The 24751-nt window shown below is 40.7% G+C and overlaps 1 long non-coding RNA gene across 1 annotated transcript in view; it reads left to right on the top strand.

Annotated features, from left to right (window-relative positions):
• Positions 1–5906: 5906 nt before the first annotated feature.
• Positions 5907–24751, top strand: part of LOC104153748 (uncharacterized) — a 135962-nt gene continuing 117117 nt past the window's right edge. The window contains exon 1 of the long non-coding RNA XR_696325.2: positions 5907–6309. This is a non-coding gene — a long non-coding RNA (uncharacterized lncRNA). The remainder of the gene's footprint in view (positions 6310–24751) is intronic.

Below are 24751 nucleotides of genomic sequence, written 5' to 3' on the forward strand. Positions count from 1 at the left end.
GGTTGTCTACAATATTTCCTTTTTCCCCCCCCCCATAACAAAACTTATACTACTCTTTATTTGAATATATTCTGAAGAACTTTTCCACTACATATGGTAGAAAAGGTCTTTTGAGAGTAAGGAAGGATTATGAACGGTCAAGGAAAGAAGTCAGGACTGTCATCTGCAGACTAGCATGGAACAGGAGAGGTTTGATGCAAGTCCCAGTTCTAAATCCCTTCTTTTCTCTTGAGCAAGCTGTCTAGTGCTGAAACTATATACAGAATTTACAAAATGTATGCCAGTTATGGTAAACCTACTGTATATTTTAAATGTAGTCAGCATCACCATGATTAAAGAGTGTGTACATCCTCTAAGTATTTACTCTTTCCTGAAATAGATAGAGCTGCTGAGCTCCGACACAAGTAGAAGTGACTTGAACAATCACTGATTATGAGTAAGCTACACTTGAAGGCAGTCATTTGTGACTGTAAATCATGTACACATCATGAGTGCAAGAATTTTACAAGTGTAAGAATATTACATTCATGAAATGGACTCAAGCTCCATTCTGTGCATTCCAGCTTTATCTTTTTCTGAATTCAATTTAAATAAGAGGTCTTTCTTGCAATTAAACTTTCATGAGTAATTTTTGCCATTCTGAATGTGAAATTAAGTTTGGAAAAATATGTGAGCTTCAAAAGACTTTATTTGTGTCAAAAGACCAATTGAAATTAATGTACGCTATAAATGAAGAATAAGGTAACTTGGAGAAAAGTCAATGATTTTCTGCTTCAGCAGTTAACTTTTAGTCTGACTATTTGCTATTTCACAGAGCACTCTTTCTTATTCTATGGAAGTTGAATGCTTTTCTCTGCTGCTAGTTTAGCATAAATATAACTTTAGCACTGTCAGTTCTTCTTTCTCCTCTACACAGTCAAAATTTTTCTCCCTGCAGGAGTTTCTACTCCTATTCCGTTTAATAAAAATTCAAATAGCTGCCTCTTAGACTTCTTAGCTTTAATTATCGGTTAAAATTTTGTGTGATGTACAATACTATTTAAATCAATCATTTGCCTGATTGTAATGTGTTGTAATTGAGTAAGTAAATGGAATCAAATGCTGTAAAGCACATAGAGCAAAGTTACAGAAGTGGGAGTATAATACGTGACTTCTACCTGCGTTCTTGTTCAATCTGTACCTTTTCAGTCTTTGTGTTCATGTGCAGTTATTTTATCTATTACATCCATGTAAATACTCATTAATCCCACTGCAGTACGAAATCAGCATCTGTTTAAGGTGTAAAACTCCAAATGCTCACCAAGAGGCTATTTTAGGAGTTGACTGAGAGTCTTTTCCTAACAAACTAGTTCTCATTTGGGTTGATAGTTTTAGAAAATGCTCGATATTGTGTACTCTGCTGATCAGCTATTACTTTCCCTCAAAGTAGAGGCAAAAAAGGAGTGTAAGCTTACAATCACAAATGAAAATCAAATGAGCTGATTTTTATGGAAAAAAGCCATGCCTCTCATTGATGAGAGATTAGCACTCACTTTCCTCGTGCACTTTGGGAAGTAAGAGAAGGCAACTAGTAACATTAGAGTCTGGGGTGATAATGGTGGATGTACTGAACTCGTTGTCGGGGGGCTGGTGCTGGCTGAGTTGGAAAGATCAACAAGGAGTTCACGGTTGGGGTGCTGCAAGGGATCCCAAAGGTGAAAGGGTGACTTTTTTCCCACAGGAGGAGTTATTTGTCGTTGAGCAGAGGAGGCAGCAAATGTGTGGGGGATAGTGTGGAAAACCCGCTGGGCACTGCTGCTCTTGCTTTTCTGATTCCTCTCCAGTAAAACGGTGACAGAGTAGGAAGCAGAAGAGGTAACAGCGCTCAGGAATACAGCTTGAGAAGGCTGTAGTGGAGTAGGTCTGGCTGAAGTTCCTGAGAAAGACAACCAAGAGCAAAGACAGAGCTGTCTATGACATCTTTCTCTGGTGATGAAAGAAGCAAAGCTGCTTGGTCTTGAGCTTTGTATGCTGCGGTAAGAATACATCTCAGCGAGATAGGTATCAAGGCTGTGACTGCGTACTGCCACCTGCACTGTTTCTATTCATCAAGATCAGTTGTACCGAGTTGCCAGCTCCAGAAATGCTCTGTAGTCCCATTCCTGCTGTTTCCAGTTGTAGTACGTCACACCCAATGGTTATTCTGGCTGACTGCTTCTCCAGTGAGAAACTTCTAGTCTCATTTGGGCTGTACTGCAGAACTGAGAGCTTACGGTGAGAAGAAAGCATGTAAACTAATTAGCTATCGTTGACAAATCACGTCATCAAAGGGACTGGCAATTTAGCAGGAAGATGGCCTTCATGTTGGTGGTTTTTCTTAACTGCATTTGGCAGGAAACATTAAATGCAGACTTAGTTGGCAAAGCATTTGCTTTAGAAATGAGATTATCTTTGAACTTAATATGTATAAACTTTCTCAGGAGACTCAAAGGTTTCCATCTCTTAAGCCTAAATGAAAATCTTTAGATTCAAAGGAGGCTTATGTTATTAAAGGGTTGTAGGATGAATGCTTGCCTAAATAGAAACTTTTCTTTCATTATCATAATTACTTGCATCCTTTTTTGAGGATGTCTGCCTTACTGCCTCTGGTACCACTGCAGAGGTTAAAGGCTGAGCTAAGTGGACCAACCTGTTCAGCAGATCATAAATTAAACCAATCCTTTGTGTCTTGTAACTCTTCTCACCTCTTACATATAAAGCAAGGTGGTTTGAATTAAGCAACTGAGATTGTTTGTCTTCCAAAAAGGAGCTAATGTCCCCAGAAGGTAATGAGTTAAACCTTCACCAAAGAGAGGGTGGGGTTTCTTTGCTGCCCCTGAGTGGGGGGCGGAGAGCAGGGGGAAGCAGGTCACAAACACATGGTTAAGTGGTAAGGTTGTTTCTCAGCCCTAATGTCCTTTTTCCTTGGCTTAAATTTGCTAGCAAAGACTCTGATGTGGTCACTATTCTCCTTTGCCTGTCTTACAAAAGAAGAAGCTTGTGCAGTTTAAAATGGCCCGAAATGTTTGAAGTGGCCTTATTCGGGTCTTATGATATAGAGGCCTATTTTTGTGTTCTAAGTGAGTGCTGAGATTCTCCTTAAAAAGCGGGCTAGAGGTCTTTGGCAAGATTTTCCCAGGAGTCTGTCAGCGTTAACATTAAGGGCACAGAAATCAGCCAAGCAGGGAATATGGGAAGTCAAAGAATCATACCAAGGAAAATCTTTCTTCAGCTAGCATTAAGAACCCAATCAAGGCTTCTTCAGTGCCTACATCTAAGAAAGGTAATACTAAAATGTAGAACTGGCAGTTTTAAGAAGTAATCCTTGTCTAATCCAGCTTATGTATCCCCTCTGCAAAAACAGATCTTCTTATGTTGCATTTTCAACATCCGTATTACAGGATTGTCTAAGAAAAAAATGTTTGTTTATTACAAGGTATGCCTCACCTTGAAAGAGTTTCTATGAAGAAAGGTGGAGAGAGCAATAAGGAAGGTTAAAGAGTGTTTGAAATTGCGGAATTGTTTAGTTTGTTAGATGCTTGGTCAAGCTTACTTTTTGGCTGAAAGGGTTAAGCTGAGAACAGTGGTCTGGAGAAGGCTGCTAGGCATTATTTACTTCTGACTTTTAATTGTGATGCTGTTTGTTTTAATAAGTCCTTCTGTCTTATGGCACCTTTGTTTCTTAGCCTCATTATGGCTATAGAAACCACCAGTTGATACAGTGACTTGAGGCCTATTCTGCTTTTTTTTTTTTTTTTTTTTTTTTTTTTTTAAGAAAAATAGGTTTTAACTCCATGGAAAATAGGACTGAATTAGCTAGTTAGATTCAGTTCCTATTTTCAACATTTTTTTTGGAAGGTGTATGTGGAAATTCCCATTTCACATTCAGACTTCAACTGATTTAAGCTAAACTAAAAACTAGGGCCTCAATATTGTTGGCACAGCGATTTGCACTGTGATGTGGGTGGGGGGAAAAGAGTAGTTTCCAGGTCATAGTATCTGTGTCTTTGCATTTTCATGGTTATTCTTGGGAAGATTCTCTACGTTTGCATACCAAAGTATCAAAAGCAAAAATAAGCTTAAGTCCTGACTGGTTTAAGAGTGGGGGAAGAGATTCTGACTTTGTGTTATCATCCAGCTTCTCACAAATGTCTTGTTCGCCTGGAAGTAAGGGAAGGTAGACCAGAAGCAAAAACAAGTTTAATTAGAAAGACCATGTTTATAGCGTTTACAGTTCCTGGTAGTCATGGAGTGTAGTTGGCTGAGAAGCAAGTTGCAATACTTTTTTTGAAAAAGAAAAAAATTCGCATTTGCTAATAAGTAAGGACTACTTATTAATTGGACACCAGAAATGCTTGCAGTACAGCACTGCTTGTGTTCCTCTCAAGAAGAAAGACAATCTTTTAAGGGTGACTTTAGTCACAAGTGGTTTAAAAGTTTTGACATCTTTTGAATGAGAGCACATACTGGACTTCTGTAAAGATGGAGGGAGTCTTTAAAATTTCTTCAGTTGGTGTGAAATATTTGAAACTTGCTTCTCTAGCTGCTGCAATCCAAAGGATAATTTAGATATGTGCAGTTGGTGATGGTCTGTAGGATTTAAGAAGAATCTGAGGGCCAAGCTCAACATCCAATTTTGAAATAGCTTTCATAATTGAAGAAGTTAATTCTAACGAGAAACTGAGGGACAAGGGTTTTTTTTTGTTTTGTGTTTAATCGTTACAGCTCTTCTACATAAAAAGCCATGAGAATGCTCCTACACATACACAGATGCACATACAGTTATATATGTGTTCTTGTAGTTACACTCTGTTCCTTCTAACATAAAGTTTACTCAGGGGCTTATTTAGCATTTTTTAAAGATGAGCTGCTGTAAAATTTTACTTGGCATTTAACGGTGAATAGAGTCAAAAAAGCTTTGAAGGAGTGTTGAATTAGGAAGAATCACTTTTTACTAGTTACATAAGCCCATTCTTCAAAGCCCAAAGGATTTTACATATGATGTAGCCTCAAAATAGTGAAGCAGGGCACTCAAATGTTTGTTTTATGGACTAATATAAACTGAAGTACAGAGGCATGATTTGCTAGTCATTTTTAAACAGCTATAGAGTTGAGAATAAAGTCTTGGAATCCATATTCTTAAACCTACGGTCTAGTGAGTGAAGAAAACTTGTTTGTATGAGGGTATCTCTAAAGACATTTTAAAGGTCTAAATACACACTATAATACATTTTTGAGATGCTACTTGTCAGCCAGGGTCTTGAATAATGGTACTGTGAAACCTAACCTTTCTGTTCTTTCCCACTATTCCACTTGTCTAAAATCTAAGCACTTCTTCAAGTAGATTTAAGGTTGTTTTTTGCTTAAAGAAAATTTAGGTATTCTCCAAAAAGAGTCCTTTTTTTGCTTTCTCTGCTTCAAAGAGAAGGTAGTCCATGAAGACTGGGTACATATCCAAACATCCACTGTTCAGAAAAGATCAACATTAGGGCTGATATTCAAGAGTGTCTTGTACTGTGGTTTTTAAAAACATAGAATCTAGGAAGTGCTTTTCCTCTTCAAGTATTTCATGTATTTACTAATCCGTCTTCCTAAGCTGCAAAGAAACAGATGCAAGAAGATTAATACTTCTGAAAGGACTAAAGCAGCAAAGCTGAAATAAAAACTGTAGAGTTTCTGGCTCTAGAAGATGATTGCGGAGGATCCCTTTGTGGAAAATGCTCTTATGCCAGAGAGACTTTCAAATGAATTTTTGCAAGTCCAGCGAAATGCTGGAGTTACCCAGGAGATGGTGCTATTGAACCGAAGGACCAGCACAGTCCTGACCCAGTAGCGTCTCTTGATGCAGCCCTCCCTATTTTCCATTCGTGTTGCATATTATTCTTTGGGGTCCTTGTTTCCTTTTAGAGAAAGAATGTGTCCGTGTTGAATCTGGAATAAATTGCAGTATGATCCATACTGCAATTTTCAGACAGACGATCGACCTCAATTGAAATGACACTAGTGCCTGAAGGAGATGGTTTTTCCTTGGAGTGCCTGGCTAAAGAGAAAGGAAAGCCGAGGCAGAGAACACTTCAGAGCTAATTGCCCTAATCCGAACGCTGCATGAGAAGTGCTGTGCCAAAGCCAAGTGCTTGCCGGGTGGCCTGCTTCGCTGCGGGGAGCTGCTGGCTGCATGGGGGTGGCCAGCAGCCGGACCACTTGCCAGGCTCTGCAGAAATGCAGTACTCCTAGACTTCCTCTGGCCGCCCTGCGAGACTGTCCGTTCCCAAATAAGCGTTTCTCAGAAAGGTAAGTGCAAGAGCAGCTCTGTTGCTCCATGGCAAGGACTTGAGCAGAGCCAAGTTAAGCTGTTTCGCTCGCCATTAGGCAGTGGCTGGCTCTGGTGCTTGGCGTTTGCCAGACCCACAGGATAAAAGGAGCTGCAAATGCACGTGCATGTGCTGTCCTCACTGCATGTTGTGGTGAGCAGGGATCTTGGTGCCCGGACTCCTTTCCACTCACTGGTGCATGCAGCTTGGCAGGCCATAGTAAGCGTGTGGATCTTGAACTGATTCAGGATGGGGAACTTTGAGGTGGCAAAGGGGAATTTTGCTTCCAGTTTTCTTGCAGTCTAGAGTGTTTCAGCTGAGACTGGCAACAGGTGAGGCGGTTGTGGTGAAGTTTCTTGTTGATTTGCTCTATTGCTGACGTCCTGGTGTTGGGTTCAGAGGCTTTGAATCTGGCCAGGAAAGAACAGCGGTGGCTGGATGAGATTAGCGAATGCCCTGGCAGCAGCTGTAGCAGCATGAAGTCACCAGACTGGGCATTTACAGAGTGTGTAATGGGAAAGTTCAGTAAAGGACTTTTCCCCTGATGGAGGAGGGCTGATGTCTCTGAGTCTTTTTGCATGTGCAGCCAGACGGTTCTGACTTGGCTAATATATGTGCTGTGAATCAGAGGATCTGACTTATCAGGTCTGCTACCTGAGCTGTTTTCTATCTGAAGTGGTATTATAAACATAGGTCTCTTGCATTCAGGTGCAGAAGACATAGCAAGCCTACTGCAGATATTTGGGTAGTTTATAAGGCCTTGATAAGCGCAGCTTCTATTCTGGTGCGAAGTCCTTTTGAGTTTGTTGCACCTAATACTCAAGGTGATTTAAATGCGTGCTGCTGCCTGAGGTGAAATGGTCGTCGATGAGAGAGCTGACCCTGGGCAAGATGGGCAAGACACACGTGTTATGTAAGCCACCAGGGAGGCCAGCGAAGGATTTGAGGACTGCATTTGTTGTTCTGCATTTCATCTCCTCTCTTCCTAAATGATTAACAACAACCCACTGCTTAGCCTTTCCAGTGGTTTTGCCAGGCAGCGCTGTGCTAATTCTCATTGTCTTTTGCATGGCCAGAGGTAGGCTGGGGTTTTTTCAACTACTTGCTAACAATAAATGATTTAAAACTCAACTGACACTCTCAGGGGGGCTTTTACTGCCTGAGTAATCATATGGCCACTTGTGGAGAGGAAGCTGGTTACAGATGTGGCTGAGAAACCCTGTTGTCCAACAGTAATTACGTTTGTCAGTAGCAGCGAATCAAAAGCAAATTCTGAAGAGACTTCTACCAATTTGAGAATGAGAGTAACTGAAATAAATTAGCCTACAGCCCATCCATTCAAATACCTTTAGTTTTCATGTAGACCCGAGGTACAATTCGTCTTGCTCTGCTGATGAACTGTCAAGCTTTAAGGCTGAGACTAGAGGTTGCTCAGACCTTGGTCTTGGGATTTAATGTTGTGAACAGGAGTTGGATTAGGGCTCAGACCATGACTTTTAACTCCATAAACACAATCCTGCTCATCTCCTGACTCGGAAAGATAATCTGTCCCTCTGTATTAAGGCAGAATTCCAATAAGCAGGCACCAGACTGAAGTTATACGTTCTGTTTTGTGGACTGTCTACGTATTTTGTGTGTGAACTCTCATGGATGAAATAAAGAGCTAAAGATCAGCAAGGTGATAAACCGAGGGCATCTCCCTCCTCTGAGGCCTCAAGCCACTGAGCTATAGTCACTGTTCTCTTTACTCCAGAAACTTTACCCTCTTTTCTTAATGAGGAACCCTGCTCCAACAAGTTGGAGAATGGATGTGCTCTTCTTCCTCTGTGACTGTTTCACAGGCTGGTAGCTGGGTGCTTTACCTGAGGTGGGGGATGCTGATTTGAACTAATTTGTGTGCATGCTTCCTGTTTCTGGAAGCACATACACTAATCAGTAGGCTGTTCCCGGAAAAGGGATACCACCACCACCACGTTGTTACTGTTACGTACTGCATACTCTAGGCTTGCCAGCTACTGCCTAATTTCTGCATTCTGGCAGGCCTAAAACAGGAGGTGGATGTCTGTCTCGTCAAGCTAGGACAGATTCATATGTAGGTAGGGAATTTCAGATCAAAATTCTCTTTTATTAGGTGCCTAAATCCTGATTTTTGGCTTTCAATCTTAAGCAACATGCAGGAAGGAATTCAAGATCGCATCTGAAGCCACTAACAGACATATGAACGTAATATGGGGATCCTTGTGGGAGATAAAGTAAAGGAAAGTGACTGAAAGTAAACTTCAGAACATTCAGATTTTGATAGCATTGAGATGGTTAGTTAAGAAAGCTCCTGAGGGAAAAATAAAGGAAGAACAATCCTTAAAGATGGCATGAATTCAACTTAAAAATGATAATGGAGTCTGGAGGGCATGTGTGTTGCTAACAAAAATAAAATTAGGCAGGCAAGCAGTAAACGAATACAACTGAATGGCAAGGCTTGAGAGGTTATTTGAATCAAACAGAAATCCTTTCAAATTTGAAAATCTAATCTTAGCTTACTAATACGTGGTGTATTGATTAAGGGCTAGATAAGAGAGAAATTAAAAGAAATGCAGTAGACTGCAAACAGCTAGAGGCATAAAATAAGAATGCTTTAGGTATATCAGTCAGGAGAGTAGAAATAACTAATTGGTTGTTCAGAAGCTGGATCACTGAAGATTAAAGGTAGAAATTAGAGCAGATAAAGACATTGCTAAGAATCTAAATGATTTCTGTGCATCCATCTTTGGCACAGAGAATATTAGAGCAATACCTACTGGGACTTGCTCTTTTCTAGTAATCACGATGTGTCAGAAGAAGAGGAGCTGGAACAAATCAATAATTTAAAAAGCAGTAAGTCATCAGCTCCAGATGGTACATCGAAGAGTTCTGAAGGAGCTTGGTATGAAATAGCTGATCTGCAGCAAAAATATGCCTTCCCTAATTAAGAACAGCTACTTCATCAGAGACCTGGAGGGTAACAGTTACACCTATAGTAAAAAATGGCACTGAGATGATCTGAGGAAGCACATGCTCTCTTTACCCAGCCTTACATTTCTACCTTATAAAGTGGCTGAAGAGAGAACTTAAACTAGGAGAAGAAACCAGAAACAAACAAATGACAAAAAACCCCAAACATAGGAGAGATTGTGACATGTTAGTATCTGAAGAGCAAGGTTTCTGCAAAGAAAAACCATGCTTCGTCCATTACTGTGTTGTTATTCTAACTGGGCCAATCTTCTTCATGGATGAAGAAGAAGCAATTAGTGTCATATATGTAAACTTTGGAGGACCTCCAGCCTATGTAGAATGCTATATAGACAGGGGGTCAGAGGCAATGTGTTTTCTGGAATTGGAGAGGGCTACGCTGCGTAGCTTTTGGCTGATGTGACTATGCCAGGTGTGTGTTCAGAACGCCCTGGCCATTCTTGGCATCTCTTTACTGTATCAGTCCTGTGACTTGTTTCCAGGTGACGCCAGCTGCCCTCGGAGCTGAGAAACCCAGAAAGGGAACAAGAGATCCATTTCCAACCTCTAGGAAAGGTTAGCAGCAGGGTGTTACTGTACCTATGTTAGGAAAAGGTGAATATTAGTGCGAAAGCTGACATGTTGCTGTTTAAACTTTAAGTCCTACAGAGGATGCAAAGGCCGTTCTGGGGAAATGCATGAGGGCAGACAGACTGAGAGCTGAGACGCACCAGGCAGCGTGGTTAGTCTGAAAGACAGCACAACCCTCAGGTATCTAAATCCCCCCAGACTGGGGAACTCAAGCGAGGGCCCTTTGTGCAGCTAACACCAGGGCCGTAGCTTTGTGTTGAATGCATGTGCCATTCAAGTGACTGGTAGAAGAACATTAACAAAAAATTAAGGATCTCCAGTTTGTTAAGAAAAGCCTGGGGCTGGCTGCCTGAATCCCCTTTACCTCTGTTAGTGACACGTGCTAGAGGTACATATATATCTTTTTAAATAGCTAGAAGTAGCTGTGTAAAAGGAGAAATTTGGTGTTAGGGAAACAGAAAATGAACAGAGGAATGAATCTAACTTCAGAGGAAGAAAGGAGAAGGATGTCAGTGTCGTTTAACCACATCCCTGTATGTTTAAAAGGAATACTCTGGATGCTCTAAAGGCAAAATGGTATTAGAACCAATACCACTACCTTTAACTGTGTGGTGTTACACCTGAATTTTATGCAAACCGTGGCCTCCTTATTGTGGTCCTTGTTCCCATGCACTGCTGCAGAGAAACCCTCCTGCTTCCACACTGGCAGTGAAGCCAGACAAACTGCTCATGTTCCTTCTACCTAGAAAAAACTTTCAGTGGAGTACAACCTCCTTTCTATAGAATGGAAATGATGCTTCTACAGCACGATTCTGTGGATTTTTTTTAAAGCATTAGCAAATATTTAATGCCCAGACCCTTAATAAGTAAAAATCAACACGGTTTTCATGAGCTTCAACAAGTGATTCTTCACTTTTAGACAGAGCCCAGAGCTACTCTTTCTCCTTGTTTCTGCTTCTTTATCCTTTCTTTTTACCCTGTCAATCTTCCTTCTCTTATTTTTTATGATGTCTGCTTGTGTGGCTCCTTGTCTCCCTTCTTCCTACAATCACCACTTCTCACCAGATGTGTAATGCTGCGCTGACTCTCGTGCAAAGCCAAAGTCAATTAAGCCAGCACAGCTAATTAGAAGACATAGGATGCTAGGCCTTGCTTTTGAGATCCTTGCTGATTTTACCTTCACTATGTTCTATACAATTACTTTCACATCAGTAGGCTGCAGTCTACAGCATGTCTAGTGTTTCAGTGGGCATTTGGTAGGGAACAGCATCAGCAGCAAGATGTCTTGAGAAGCACTATATTTAAGAACGATAAACTAGACTGTAGATTTTAGATTTTCAGAGCACTGTGCCTCACCTTTCTATTTTAACTCTATGCGGCATCTCAGAAGGGAGGAAAGGGTGGTAACAAGGCTACTTTTTAAATTAGCAATTTAGATGCCAAATCAGTTTAGCCATGGCAGCATGGAATATGGCAGCATGGAATATAGCAGCATGGCTGATTCACTCAGCTTCCCAACAGTCCCAAGGGTCCTGCCACTCAGCTATTTCAGTCCTTTTCTACTAGAAAAGTCTCCCCTCTCTAATACCGTAGGATGTTGTCGTTCATGTCGTCACACAGTAATTCAACTGCCTGCCCAAGCAGTTTGAGATATAGACTGTGTCAATTACACACTGGGCTTTTCTGGATGCAAGATCCACAGCAGAGTTAAATCTCTAACGTTTCAGGCTTGTTATATTTGACTCCTTCCTTTCCATTTCTGAAAGCATCTGTCACTGTTTATTATGAGCTCAAGAGAACTAAGACCCTACAAATACATTTGATAAAGAAGCAGTTCACAGTTTCTTTAGACCTGATTTCCATCTCTGAGCCTCAGACCAATATGCAGTGATCTTGTTATCTTTGTGCTGATGGAATAGCAGACAATGATGACATCTCTTCCCATAGCTGAAATTACCCTGGACTGCGTAAAACAATAAGATGTTGGAATTAGTGATGGTTAATTAGAGAATTTATGAAAAATATTTTACTCATCATTAAGATGAGGAAAATTTTCCTCCTCAGTAGCAGGACTATAGAGTGGGAAATTATCGGCACAATCTTGCAGCAAACCTTTGTCTTTTTTTTAAGAACAGTTCAGAAGAATTTAGGATACTAAGATGTCCAAATTGTTAATGTTTGGCTTGGCTTCACCTAGCACTGAAACATAAAGACGTTTTATGATCATTCTTGCCGGAAGATCACAAATTATAACTATGTACTCTATGATTTTCTTCTTCTTTTCCACTCTATGGCTTAATGTTGGGTCTTCAGTGAGCTAGTAGACAAGCTGTTTTTCTTTTTCAGGCTTTATCCTCAAAAGAACTGGGGTTGGAGAGTAAAACTTCAGATCTTATCTCTAGGAGAGGCTGCGATGACTTATTCTGTTTTTCTACTCAGAGCAGCCAAAGCAGAGGGAAGTTGAGGCCAGTTTTTCAGAAGAGGTGTATTATTTTGTATGGTCAAGTTTTGGGAGTATGATTTCCACAACTGTTTTGCTCAGCTGGAACTGTAGGTGGTTGGTTACTTTGAAAATCACGCACAGGGTCTCTAAACCTGGGCAGTAGGCCACAATGGTTTACATAGTGATTCTGGCACTTAGGCTAAAGTAGAAGCTCCTTCTCTTAAAGGAGTTCTTTTACTTCAAAGGCTTCAGGACTAATGCATACAGCAACCTTGCTGTTTGAAGTTCTTTCTGCTTTGAGGTTACTTAAATTCCACCAGGAGGTGCAATCCTCTAGTTCAGCCCAAAATGATGCAGCCCCAGATGGGGAGCTGCATCTGAGCCTGTGAGTCCTGGAAACTCGTTTCTGGGGACCTGCTTGACTTTGAGTTCAAATCATGGAGGATGGAGGTATAGAAACTATAATTGATATCTCAGTGTTATTTTTTGCCTCCTATTAGTTGACTGGAGATGAGCGATTCACGAGCCAATCTAAATTTAAGTGAGTGAGATTAAAGAGCCCCTTCTTGCACTCATATTTTAAATGTCTCCCACCATTCCTTTATAAACAGACAGCTGAATGATAATAAGTTTGAACTTGAAGTGCCTGTTTTCTATTTACCACGTTAAAATGTAGCTGAAGGCATCCAAAGTTCAGTGTAGCTGTTAAAGAAAGTGATTTACTGTTTTTTCAAAACATATTGCTTCTTTGGCTGATATGCCCTATTGGAACTCAACAAATGTAATACTTTTATTTTCATAATAATCCAAGCCCATATGCTTTCTAATGAAATTCGAAGAGGCACTTACATTCTCTTCTGCTCGCAATTGGAGCGGAACAAACAGTTTAGGAGATCCTGCTCTCTTGCAGCTGTCCATGTTGGGCTGTGGTGACCAGAGGAGTCAAGAGACTCTTTAGGCTCTTACCGATTTCTGTTAGAGATACTGCCTTAGGAAAAGCAGTGCTCAAGGATCCAGGGTTTGTTTCCTGTTACATCAGTGACTTAATATGAATTTTTAAGCAATGAATTAACATGGATTAACTCACTGAGTAGGATTTGACCTTCAGCCTGTAGATAAAATTTTACACCTCTGTGGCACAGAAAGTATGTGGAGATGAGAATACTTTCTTACCCTCAGATCAGCCTCTCTTTTTGCGCCTGGCGGGTTGTGCTGAGCTACGGATCTTTACATATCCAAATTTCAAAGATTGAGGGGGAAAAAATCAGGGAGTTGCAGGGCTTCAACTAACCTTTGGGCCTTGGCACCTACGGCCTGCTGAGACCTAATGAAAGTGGCCAGAAATGCTCAAATGCATGAGAAAATTGTGCACCATGCAGTGTGTAATTTTCAAATAAGATTTGAGCATGATGGTTTCTGCTCTTTATTTATTTATTTTTAATTTACAATTGAGCCCATACCCTGAGGTTGTTCAGATCTCCAGCTCGAAGTGTTTGCTTTTATTTACTTGCTTCCTAATGAAAATGGTATCTTTTCTCCTGTTTTAATAATGCAAGCATAGCTGACAGCATTTTGCTGAGATTTTAAAAGTTTGGTTTAAGACAAAGAACTATACAGTAAAAGAACTTTCTGGCAAATTCTGGACATTGAGAACATGATTACAGTTAGAGCTCTTCTGTAACCCAACGTAAGCACACTCACTGTAATGAGCAAATGTTCATTTTGTTTGTCCTAGTATCATCCTCGCTCTTCTGACAATTTTCCTCTTCTTTAATTCTTGCCTCCTGTGGCAAGGTGACCTCTTAATTTTTCTCTCTTTTTTTTCTTACTGCGATTCTTATTAGATGCTAGCACAAATGTGTCAATCCTAATGACCTTACGTTTGGTTTTTCCAAATCTTTAAAGATGCCTTTTTTTGTATTTCCAGTCTTAATGGACTGTATCTCAAGTTAAGCGTCACAGTCCTTTAGGGTACAGTGACATAAACATAGCTTTAATTCTAATAATGAGTAGAACAATGTTCCCATGGCCCCGAAATTTGCAGTGAACGAGTTTTGGATCTGAAAATAGGCAGGTTTAGTTTTGCCTTTAAAACATTGGAAATGTAATTAATTCTTGTTGGCATTTTTTGATTTACAAAGTTCTTTGATTACACTTTTTTGGCTAATCAGAATCTTGAAGGGAAAGAGCCAGAATGTCTGTCTTTGTTTTGTTATTTTTTTTTTCTTCTCTGAGAAGATACATCTTCGAAGAAATAATCTTCTTTTGTTACACTTAGCTAGCGAAATGCATGCTGCTCACATTAAAGTAGTCAGCCAAAAAGGTCTGATGAGTGCTGTGAGAGTGAGGCCAGCGTCTTGCTAGGTCTGAGCTGCCTTTGTTGGCCCAGCTGTAGCTGCCAGGTAACATCCGTAACAGATGTGTCTGCAGTATGTGACAAGCACGTGGGAGAGAGGGGATGAGCTATGCAGTCCTGTTCTTTTCTTCAGCAATTTGTCCCGTCCTGTAGACGATTGCTGAAGGTAAGCATACTGAAAGAAGGCGGCAGTGATACTTCTGGCACACTGCAGTGAGAGGAGAGGCTGTGCAGCAGAGTTGAGAATGTGATACTTCTGATAAATCTGTACCAATCACTTCTCCTTCTCCATGTCTGTCTCCCTCAGTTCAGCCCTTGGTACAGCTATATGTATATATATATTTTTTATATATATATATTTTTAAACCTGTACTAAATCTCTTAGTTGCAAGCTTCCATAGGCAGAATTAAATTTAAAAAAGCTCAGCAACAAAGCACCTCTGCCTTCACGTCTGCTTTTAGCACTTCTTATAATTCTTTGAGCTGATTTTTACCATCTCTTCACCCCTCCAGATGCTGTCACAGTTTTCATACGTCAGCACAAGGCTCAGGCAACCTCATCAATCAGCCATCCTGCTTCGGGCAACGGATTCATTAACAGGAATTATTTGCTGGAAGGAGAGCTCTTACTCGTTTTAAGCTGGTAGGAAGAACAGTTGATGTTGGCAGCGGAATTGGAGTAAAACCGTGGTCCAATGCACATTGGTGGCTAACTGTCGCTAGAAAACATAATCCCTCTTTTGGAATAATACATCTGACAGCTGAGCCCATGTTCATCACTAATTTGGATCGTGACAGGAAAATACTCTCCTATATAGAAGACATTGCTTGTCCTTAGCTTAGGTTAGAGCCATGGCTTCTGGGCTCTCACTGAACACTGAACTCCTTTTCTTTGGACTTATTTGATGTGACTTAAAAAAGAATGAAAAGATATATTAATTACAAAAATACTTGGTGGAGAGGAAGGCTCATGTTTAAGCTTTAGGTTCAATTTGGATGAAAGCCTAAAATTTAGTTTTGAGCCAGTGGTAGTCTTTGAATTTATAAATACTAATACCCACCTGAGCTTCTTGTCCAAAGCAAGAGCAGACCTTTTATTCTGTTTAGTTCCTTGTTGTCTGCTTACCACTGTAGCAAATGAGCCCTTTATCAGACAAGCAACAAGTGGCATGACCAAAAACCATGTAGTATTTATTCTTTCTTTCCAGTGGTTTTGGTGAGAATAGCCAAGGTCTATCTGTTCAGGCTGGTGACTTAAAAAGGCATCTGATACTTTCAAAGAGATTGCAAAATTGAATACAAATTCTCTTTCTTTGGGAATTTTCCCACTCTTGGCTGGCCCAGGTTAATCAAACGTGGAGTGCAGTTTCAGGTCAGCATCCAGTCCCTTCCCCAAAGCTGCCAAGTGAGCGAGTGTCCCACTATAGCAAAGCATTTCACAAAAGAAGCCAGTGTCCAAGAACAGCATGCTCAAATTAGATGAATTAGTCTCAACAACTGAAGGCATGACAGTAGGACAGGGATAACACTGTAGTTATGATAAAATTGGGGGAAAAGGCTCATGCATTTAAAATTAGGAGTTCATATTTTCTTGCCATAGAAAAACAGTGTAGGATTTAGAGGTGGCATCAAGTAGCTGACTGAAACACTGGATTTGGAATTGGATACATGATGAAGGTTACAAAACTCGGTGGGGACTTTTTTTTGAATAATTGGTAGGATTCTAGATAGAAATGTCCATGGTGCCATGTGCTATGTAAGCAAATACATCTTTTCAGCTTGGTGCTCTGTGCTTGCATGTATTTCTGTATATATGCCAATTCCAACATAGATAAAATCAAGCTGTAATCTCTTGGCAACAGACTATCTAGATGGATTTGGGGGATTTTCAGTTTCTGGAAAGGCCAGAAATTCGCTGGGGCAAGGCATTTTGTGCTAGTTTGAGATTTCTATTTCCAGTGTCAAGATAGATAACGCAGAGAACATGTTGCCTTTCGGACTTCCACAGACATTTGGTTTGGGCCTGGGTATAGGACTGAGGGTATTCAGCAATGTTTTATTCTGAAGGAACTCTTCGTTCATTTGCAAAATGGCGAGCAGAATCGGGAGCTTCTTTTCTTAACAAGCCATGATTGAATACTGCTAGTAGCTGATACTTGTGTTCAATCTTAGATAATTGATAAAGTGTGCTGAACCACTGTCTCAACTTACCCGCATGCAATTAATAATATTGATCAGCCTACATTGATCTTGTGAGTTAATAACTTTTTTTCTCTTTATTGACCTTGATGCATGATGCTTTCTAAATGCTAACTAATAACTTTGTCAATTTGTCAGACTACAGGGTATGATCCTGCAAACACTGAAACGCACCTTAGCACTTGCTACCCTGACTGGTCCTTTGGAATCAATATGACTACTCAAGCTTAGGCTGAGAAAGAAGTACTATTTTCCAAGATTTGGCCTGGAAAAAGCCTTTGGAATGCTTTGAAGCCTATGGTTATGTCTATATATGAGCTGAATTGCTTGAGAACATGGTAAGAGAGAGGGGTCAAGATCTGGGGTCTGTTAATAGAATCTCTCTGGTACCAGGGGCAAACCACGCTGGTTGTAATCCTCATTACCCGTTCTGATAGTGAGCTCTGAATGAGCAACCTCATTCAAATTTCAAGCCAAGTTTGATGTGTTACTGATTATGTTTTTCTATAGACTGAGGGGAGAAAAATGAGCATTTGTTTTGTACATAGATTGTTATCAGCATATTAGCAGAATCTGATTCACAATAATCAATGCAGTAAGACCATGATGACTGTACATTCACGTAGTACTTTGAAAGAAATGGGCTAAAGAAGGAAGATTTTAGTTTTAGAAGTAATGAAGATGTAAAGCCATGACACTGATCACTTCCATCTCCAGAATTGTTTGGCTCTTACTAAATACCCCTGTTTGGGATGACATTGACTCTTGGATGACAAAGCCGGTCAAGGCTGCTTGTGACTTTGTGCTCCTTGCTTGGATTGCAAGATAGGGTTGGGTGTGGATCTTCACCTCACTGTGAGGAGGGATCCGTGTTATTCTGGCCCAGCAACTTAAAATAAGCCAGGGCTATCTTCCTCAGTCAGAGCTTTGCTCTCCCTTCCCTTTTAATTTGGGGAAGCTTTTAAGATTGCTATCTATAATGAAGGTTTGGTTGTTTGTTTTAACGTCTTTTTTGAAGTACATACCATGGTTAAGACGCAACATACTGGGATAATTGAAACCGTTCTTATCTTGTGTCATTTGGAGGTCTTTTTTCTCTGGGTAGTCTAAACCACACCTTTTCCCCAGTGAACAAACCAAAGACTTCATTTCTGGCTGTCTTTTATTTACAGGCTGCCCTGGTTATCTAATCCTATTCTTGTTAATGTTATATTGATAACGAATACTGCTCTTGTTTTCTATGACATTGGTCTCTTAAACCTCTGTTTCCTATATGCAAGTATACTCATGCACATACATCTACTACAAACTTTTCTGTTGCGATCCCTACCAGCCAACTAGAACTACCACTGGGTTGGAAAACAGAGGAATTAGCAGATAGGCATCTGTCAAAACCTCTGAAACGTTTGGTTTCCTCTGTAACAGAGACCGGGAACAAGCCTGGAATGTCTTGGAGTGGTGCTAGCAACCTCATGTCTGCCATCACTGAGAAAAGCTTTGCAGGGCTGTTTTATCCAAGAGATGCAGCAAGGGAGGTTTGGAGAACTACTGCCCTTCTCCACATCAGTTTTTCCACATCAGTGTTGAGGCCTGCTAGCTGAGCAGCATGTGGGAATGATATACCAATAATCTCACTGCTCCTTCTGTAGAGCAAATAGAGCTTCATGTCCGTTCATACCAACCACCCTGCACTGCTGTTTAGCACCTATTTGTCTCCCCCATAGACACATATAATCCTCCCTCTTTCCTCAGACAACGGCACCATCTTAAGACACCTTACCTTTGCAGAAAGAATCTTAACAAACCATTCAAATGCTGCCTCTTTCCAGCTTTTCGTGCACTCATTTATTCCTTCTCTATTGCATCATTCACTAAAGATGATTATTGCAAAATCCATGTAAAAAGTAGAGTAGTTTTAAGCTGAAAGATTTCTAGAGGGTATCGAATCCAGTGGGAAATGCCATCCTCTAGTGCAAAAGGAGGCTTCTCTTTTATTTCAGTCATTTCTGAAAAATCAAGCACAGAGTTACATAAAACTTTTTTCTGCTGAGCAAGGCAGCAATAATAATAAGATATATCTGTAAGACTGAGAGAGGTAATCATACCTGGGAGCAAATTTTTAATTTGATTAAAGCTTACTGTAGTGGGCAAAGACTCTGAAGTTCAGGTGTGAGTTATGAAGAAACTGCTCAGCCATCTAAAATCATTTCTGAAAGCAAATTTATTTTTAGAATGCTGCTTGCAACATGGAATGCTCCTAAGTTATTTGTTCATAACCACAGTTGATATGCAGGTTATGTTTAATTAACTATTAAGGTTGTACTACTGATTGCACTTCAGTCATTTTTTATGTTTGGTTCAAATTCTAGTTGGCCAAGCAGTAGCTGGGATTCAATTAACTGTAAGCGATGAAAATCAAGGCTTCTGTGTCATCCTGTTTTATTGTACACAGCATTCTTCAGCACATTTTGGAAACCTTTGAGAAGTACTTCTACAGTTACACTTGCTGAATTCCATCAACTACCATTAATGCATTCAGTAATATGGCTATAGGAACCTTCTCTCTTCCTTGTCTCCCTCACGTCTTATGTTTAGTACTTGAGGCTTGGAGTTTGGCCATCATGAAGTTATTGGTATGTTTTAAAAAAAATCACAGTTTAAAAGTATCCACCCAAGTAGTGTTGCTTCCTACCCCTTTTGTGAATATTTTTGCCTTGACTGTAAATGGCAAACTGGCATTTTTGTGTTGAGAGGTCCAAGTAGATGTATATTAGTGCAACTTTGTGTATGCACTGGCAGTAACCAGAGAGAAAACAAGCTTGAGCATTCTCGGGTATATTAGTGCCTAAATAGCCAAGCCAGCCTGCATGCCTTGAGACTCATCTCCCAGAACCTGTATAATACAACTGTGCTATCCTAATTTGTCCTTGTGTGACACCTGGGCTGCAAACGCAGAGATTAGCCCAGATCTGAGGGACCCAGGGAGCATAGCTGGGCACAAAAGTCCTGTCTCAGTCCTGCCAGGAGGCCTTGGGGAAGTTACCCATTCCTCGGTTTCTGAATGTGCAAAATGGGGATAATGAATTGAGCTCTGTTGGTCTGATATTTGCTTTTATGTTTACTGATGAAAAATGTTATAGGAGAGCTGTGAGTGATCATTATCAAAAGGAAAGGTGTTTCCATCGAAACAGGATAAGACACATACAAGAGAGAGGAGGATTGGGTTTGCATGACCAGTTTTTGCTAGAAAGCATGCCTAGAATGGAAAGGACTTGTGTTGAACCCTGTCAGAGCATATGGCAAAAGCTACACCAAAGGACTGATGTTTTTCTTCTGATAGCAGTTCTTTTGACTTGCAAACTAATTCCCTTTCCTGTCTCGTACATGTAGAGGTTTTGCACAGTTAACATGACAATACTTGAAAACATCAGGGAGTTTTTGTCACTAAAATGATCAGATGTTCCTGAGCGTACAAAAGGTAGCAACTTCCTTAATGCCTAGTCCCTTTGAACATCCATACATCTTTCTTCTGCAGAAAGGGAGGATTCTTGATGAGTTGAGCAAAGCATCTTCAGATGAATTTTGAGCGGATTCCTCACTGTCAAGATGACATCAGGAGAGGTAGCTGTACTAAATTTTGCTTTTGTCTCAGACAACTATTCACAACATGAGCACTCAGTGACTTCCCAACACAGCTGCAAGCTGTGAGGTATGAGTTTACAATGAAGTGCTGCTGAAACTGGATGGCCTGGTACTATTTCATTTAATGACTATATGTATATATTTATTTTATATACATATAAAGACTCTTGGTTAATTCACATACTTCAGGAATGGAGCAGTGGCGAAACCAGACGCTTCTAGCCTCCGAGAAGCATCCCTCCTTCCTCTGAGTGTGAGCAGGCTCAGACCGGCAGTCCGTGGGCTGGAGGTGGCTCTCTGACTCTTAACCGGAAGAGGCTTCGCTGCTGGATATGCACATGACCGAGGCATGGGAATGCTACTAGGGCTGAGAGAGCAGCTGCTGGGGCAAGTAGGGGTGTGGGCAGAGGGCTGCTGCCCAGATCATAGGGAGATCGCTGCCCTGGAGAGTGGCTTAGGGGGTGCGGGTAGGTAGTTGCTGCAGGTGGAGGATAGTTGGTGTCTGCCTGGGGTGCGAAATGGTTGTACAAATGGGGAGAGGGTCCTAGGTCAGAGGATCTGAAACGGGAGATGTGACTTATGCCAACAGCTCCCCATTGGATCACTCTGAATGCTGTAGTCCTTTTTCTTGACTGCTCAGAATTGGTCCAATGTGAAATAAATGCCTTCACCTTTTGGAGAGGAGAGGAATCAGGAGTGCGGAACAGCGTTTCTCTGCCACACACGATCTCAGATGATGTAGGGACTCATTCAGGTCACTCTGAAGTCAAAAGGAGTCTTTCGAGATACTCCAGTCAGAGCTGCCTCTCAAAAGGATATCCTGTGTGCTCTGCCCTGCAAATGGAAGGCATATCTGAGCCTTGAAAGTTAATCTTTTTTGAACTCTAGTGGTGTTTGCTCAGAAAACTCTTACCATTCTATGCTTCATAGATTAAATATAAACACCATTTACATCTGCTTAAAATCTGAATTGAACTTGAAATTTATGTTCAGTCCAGTTGTGAATGTAGCAGCTGTTAAATTGCTCCATTAAATATAAAGCAAAGTTTAATCTGCTGTGTTTTACTTCCATGAAGTGCTTTTAAGCACTGGTAATGTTCCCTTCACTGAGTTTCTTTAACTTTACAGGAAACTGAATTTTATTTCAAGCTTTCTCCTAAAAAAAATAAATAAAATAAAAATCTTAGGATTACAGTAGCCATGAAAGCAATGAGAACATTCAAAAAAGAGAAAGAAGGAAGGATTGGTGTTACGAGGATGAATTAAATGGAAAGGCTGGAGCAGCTTGCTGGTTTGTCTTTTCCTTTCCAAATATCTAGTGTGGTGAAAGAGCTATACTAAGTAGATTACCTCAAGTACTCATGGAAAAGAGTACAAGTACAATCCAGAAAGGCAATTACTTTTTCATTCAAATAGATTTTTTTTTTTCAGCTTACAACATGGAGTTAATTACCTCCTTTTTTTCCTCCTTTTTTCCTGTAATGGTCCTTCACATAGGTTTAGTCATCCTTGAGGGCAGCTGCTCCATCTATACAGCAATTGCCAGATGATTACCTCTTTAATGTTTTCACTGAGTACTTTGCTGGTTAACCTCCTTAACTGGAGTGCTGCTTATTGATATTTATGTCTTGTCAGCACAGAGGTTCATTAAGCATTGGTAAATGACATGTTTTTATATCTGCTGACACTAGAAATGCAAAATGATCAATTGCAAATTGACTTTAGTGCAGCAATAGAGTGCGTTTAACACACATCAGTGGATCATTCATACAAGCAGAGCTAGAATTTTTATGGCTGTTTATGTCTGTCTTATAGCCAAGGATAAATTCCCCTAAGTAAAGGAATTTTTAGTAAAACAAAATGCAGACTCAGTGCAACAAGTGATCTGGTGTCCCAGATCAGCTCAGTACAGGCTCTCAGGGACTACTGCTGCTATGCCTCTGGCTGCACCAGGAGCAGCTTCCCAGGGCTCTCCGCCACTTGCTGTCTTGCCTCCTGCTCCCTTTCTGTTTCCTGTTAGAGGAATGGTTTGTCCTGGTCAGCCTTCCTCAGAAGGGTAACCCTGAGTTTTGCCTGCAGCACAGGCTAGTCCAGAGATGGCTTCACAAAGCCATCTCTGTTGCTTTGTGTGTGAGGCTCAAAACATGCTGCAAGTCCCCTCTGTGGCAGGTCCTACATCTGACTTGATGTCGACATCAGGGTCAAGAGCTTTCAGTCTCTCTATGTATGGTCTTTTATTGCTCTTCTGCTCCTTTTTCTGGTAAAGCCGCAGACCTTATGCTAACTTTAGTCTAAAAGTGCTGCTTTCTAGTGTTTTCTTACTATAACAGAAGTTCCTGAGTAAGCTGCAGTTGTTTCTAGTGGTCAAACCACTTTGTTAAACTAACCTACACTCAGCATTAGAGACTGGGGTGTTGGGGTCCGAGGACAGGGCTCTGGAAGCTGTGTTACCGTACTTGGTGATGGATCATCCGTGGCAACAGCGTTATCAGGCGCTGTGAATCTTCTGAAGTGCGGACACTTGCAGTTGTGACGATCTGTATTCCTCATCTGAGCTGTCTCAACGGAGCCCTGAATCACATGCCAGTGGTCAGCAAAACAGCTGATCACCATAGGGTTTCTCATACCCAAAGCTGTGGTTGTAGCTAAGAGCTGTGCTGCATGTTTATTTAAGTATAGATTGCCTATCCCTTTTCTTCCTTGTCAAAATTTCCGGGAACTATTGCTACTTCTGAATCTACTCTCCTTTTAACCAGTCTGCTTGTCTGGAACAGGTCACCTTCATAGCTGTCCCTGAATCTCTGCACCCCTTTCTTCAGAAATATGTCTCAGTGGCATGGGTAAAGTTTTCAACCCAACTTGCTCCAGGCAGATTATATGATACAGAATTGCTACCACAGCTAGAAAAGTCATATGTGGTTTTTTTTTTTTTTTTAAAAAAAAAAGGCCCAAAGAAAGCCTTTCTGAACACACATCTTCATTTTAAAAAAGAAAATCAGGTTCCAATTTAACAAAAGAGAATAAAACAAAAGGAAATGATGATTGCAAGCAGTAGCCCTGGGGACATCCAGTACTTATTTGCTGTGCCAGGACATATCTTCTGTAAAGTTAGAATATTTTTTTTTACTGTTCTGTCACACATTAGTGCATGTCTGAGATTGCCCACCAGTAACTGACAAAAAGTTGAGAGGATTTACTTGCATTAAGTCCATTATTTCACATATTAGAGAAGAAATTAATGGTTTATATTAAAGTTCCTTTGAGAAGAGAGTAAGATCTTTCCATTGCTTTAATGGGGGCAGATTTCATAACCAAAAAGGCATATGTAATGCTAAAATTCTCTATATTCATCGGAGGTACCCTAGCTTTCAGCTTATGTTTTTCTTCAACTGGAATACTTGGAATATACTCTTTGCATTCTGCTCTGTTAACCTTTTTGTTTTGTCTTATGAAAATGAAATAAAACTTTAGATATCATCTCTTCTGCAGAGAAAGAAGATGAGCTTCAAATCTAATCTGTTTGGTTAGTGACCCTCCTGAAGATATCTTTCAGTTTTGTAGTCTTCCTGCTTACTCTCACTTAATTGTTCTTACTGAATACACAGAATCATATTCTCTCATTTGCAACTGAACTACAGGTTGTTTGCTCTCTGTGAATCAAGCCACACGAAATACTCTTTTCAGCCCCGTGACTAGCAGAATACTAAATTAATTTTATGACTCTAACAAAATAAGGATATCAGTATCTTACATCAAAGTAATTTTGTTACTGAGCCATGATATTAATTTAGCATTCTGTTATTCACAATGCTGAACCAATAGTGATAGACTTATTAGAAGTACAGCTATGGAGTTATTGCTAAGGTAGAGAGTTAGATGAAGGCAAATATTAATTCAAGTTTAAGGTGTAAGATGGATCAGATGGCAGAGCCAATGTTTCAGTGTTGCTTATAAACATAACTATTATTCCTGTACCTTTTTTCCAACACCATTGTTTTTCAGAACAGCGCAAGGCTGTATACTGCCCTCAGGAAAGCTGCAGTGCTTTGGCAGCACGGGCCAGTCTGCTGACCTGCCCTGGCATGGCGAGAGCGGCTGTCCAGGGACGACTGCTCTGCTCGGCACAGGAGGGCTGAGCAGGAGGGGCTGGGGCTGGGGCTGGGGCTGGCTGAGCTCTGAGAAGTCCATGCTCTGGGGTGTCCTTCT

This window comes from Struthio camelus, chromosome 5, assembly GCF_040807025.1.
Source record: "Struthio camelus isolate bStrCam1 chromosome 5, bStrCam1.hap1, whole genome shotgun sequence".
NCBI classification, from domain to species: domain Eukaryota; kingdom Metazoa; phylum Chordata; class Aves; order Struthioniformes; family Struthionidae; genus Struthio; species Struthio camelus.